Here is a 2,884-nt window from a genome sequence, read left to right as displayed (position 1 = left end):
AGGGCCCCAAATTTCCTAAATCTGCCCCTGGGCAGCTGTTACGCGCCTTCAGCGAGCATTCCAGTTTTCTGCCTTTTGGTCATTGCGGAGATGCAGAGGAAACCTCATCTGATGGGGGAACGCGGCTCGATGTGACACCGCATCTTTCTGTGTTCAGACTTCTGACTGTTAACTGATCCATTATTGTTCCTTATAAGCTACCCAGGATTTTCCCACCCTAGTTTCCTTGGTAACGGTCTAACACACCTTATCGACATCAAAGACTTTCATCGATCAGTAAACCTGTCCTGTTATTTACTCATAATTTACCAGAGACCAGCACCAAAGTGTCGGTACTAACCTAAAAAGTTCCCTTCATCTGATTTTTCTCATTTTGATGTTTGTCCCAGTTTAACTGGCCCCAGTTATGTCAACTGGTTCCAATATGCTGGGAACCAGTAACTGGAGCAGGAGGGCATTTCCCTTACCAGTGTTTGATGTTTAATGTTTAAAGTCTAATAATATCTTTTCAGTTTACTTTCACATCATTAAGTTATAAAATCCTGGATTTTAATCATCATGTTCTCAGTAAACTCTACATTTAATCAGGCATAGTGGAACAGACTGATACTACACACTGAAGGAAATACAACAGCATGTATTAGGAATAATACAGATGCCAGTAACTTCACCTTCATTCAATTTAATTCAGTTTATTTCTGTAAATTACATCATCTCACCTCAATGCTCTGTACAGAGACAATTCAGTCAGCCTGGTTAGAAGTTTTCTATCTAAAAAACAGTGATGGACGAAGTACTCAACAGTAGTACTTGAGTAAAAGTACTGATACTTGTAGTCAAATCTTATTCAACTTACTCCCTCAAACATCTACTGAAGTTAAAGCATTGATGTGCTCATGTTTATTGTTCTTTTTTTGTATTATTTTTTTATTTTAAAAAAAATACTTACGTATTCAAAAGTAGATACATTTAAAAGTATTTCAGTATCCAAGAATACAAATTACATTTCCTAATATCAGAACATTTCTGTGTAATTTTCAGAGTAATTCTAAAGAAGCTGTAACTTTCAGAAACCACCTGATGTATTGATGCATAGAACCACATGCTATAGATTCTGCACCACCTGGAAAGAACTTCAGCATAAAGATTCTCCTCACATTTTCTCTATAGAATAGAGGTTAAAGGTTGAATCTATGACCACAAAGAAACTATAACTCTGATCTGAGACTCATCCTACTGAACAACTTGGACACATGGCAACATCTGATAAAATTAGAAACGTCTAGATTCAGTCCTAAGGGCTGCTATCTGCCATGATGGAAGGAAAAACAGCAACAGAGGATTAAAAAGCTACGCTGAACCAAAAGGAAGAATGAACTAACAGCTTCTTAGAAATGGAGCGTTGTGCCACGATCATGGTTTTTGGACATTGAGAACCAGTGTCCATGTTTCATGTTGACATGAAGAAAATACAATTTTGACTCATAAACAGCTGTAAGACCTCTGCAACCGCCTCAAATTACTCTTTCATTTATTCTTCTAACACACAGTTAGTAGGGCGTGTGTTCATAAACAATATATAACAGCTGAAATAATATCTGATTAAATAAGATATTTACCACAATAAACATCTTAAAGTATCAGAAATATAAACTCCCAGCTGGCTGGGAATTGAATATAACAGTTATTCACAACATTAATGTGGCATCCAACCTGGATGAGAGTTGAATATATTAAAATCACAACAGGAGTGAAAGTTAGAAGTACTCCCCAAAAAATGACTCAAGTAAAGATACTGAAAAAAGTACTTAAGTACAATGTACTTTGTTTCTTTCACCACTAAGAAAAACCAGGTGACTGCATCCAGTCATTGACTTGGAAGACATGCTCCTCCTAAATAACCTTTGCTTGCATTTTGTCATCGACTTTACAGCAATCCCTCACACCAAGTATGCTTGTAGCGACAGTGGAGAGAAAAAACTCCCCTTTGAACAGGAAGAAACCTGCAGCAGAACTCATACAGATGTCAATACCAAAATAAACACTTTTACAGTGGAGGGTCAACAGATTTATAAACTCTTAGTAAAATAAAATGTGATGTGAAAATGGCTGCATTTTTTGGGATTTTAAGTAAATTTCCTACATGTTGTTTGCTGCATTCTAATATAATGTTTGCAACCAAAAACATCCTTAAATGGCCTGACTGGGAAGCTTTCCTCATCTGACTCGGGAGTTTTCCTTAAAACTACTGAGTTTTTTTTCCCAGAAGGCTGAGTGGCGTGTTCTGTTGCTCTGAGGTAGGAGCAAATCTAAGGGAAATCAAAGTTTAACAAGCACTTAGTTCATGTAAAAAAGCGAGGGAAGGTTATATTGACAGCTGAGAACACAGTCGACAACAAGAGGCTGAAACTGGGAACGCATGAAAACTGGTTAAAGTTTGTCAACAGGTCAAATACAATCAGGGACTGAAAGAAAGAAACCTTCAAAGTCGCTCCAAGTGACTGACGCCGAAGGTGTGTGCAGCAGGCAGAGAGGGGACGAGCACTTTCTCCCAGGAGACACCAATCCTCCATTAGAGCCGCTTCATCAATAAGTGATGGGGAGGCATCAGGAGCAGACAATGGGGCAGCACATGGATCCTATGCACAATGCACTCTCTAATTTTAGTTCACCTCCATGGGGGAGGTCAGCGACTGAATAGTCAGGGTAAAGGACACAAACGACACAAAACCAAACAGGGAAGCAGGTTTCAGATCTGTGAATTGTTGTGGTTGCTCCTCTCTGTGGGGTGGGGGGTGGTGGTGGGAGGATGCAGATAAAGAAAAACCATGAAGGTAGACTAAGAAGAAACTGCCGTTTCCTCCCATGAACCACACCCTTATGA

At 39.0% G+C, this 2,884-nt stretch overlaps 1 protein-coding gene across 1 annotated transcript in view; it reads right to left on the bottom strand.

Annotated features, from left to right (window-relative positions):
* Positions 1-2,884, bottom strand: part of fbxw4 (F-box and WD repeat domain containing 4) — a 69,173-nt gene that overhangs the window by 1,343 nt on the left and 64,946 nt on the right. The gene's annotated exons all lie outside the window — the stretch shown is intronic.

Source organism: Cyprinodon variegatus, unplaced genomic scaffold (assembly GCF_000732505.1).
Source record: "Cyprinodon variegatus isolate N-32 unplaced genomic scaffold, C_variegatus-1.0 Scaffold660, whole genome shotgun sequence".
In the NCBI taxonomy this organism is placed as follows: domain Eukaryota; kingdom Metazoa; phylum Chordata; class Actinopteri; order Cyprinodontiformes; family Cyprinodontidae; genus Cyprinodon; species Cyprinodon variegatus.
This window is presented reverse-complemented; position numbering and strand designations above follow the sequence as displayed.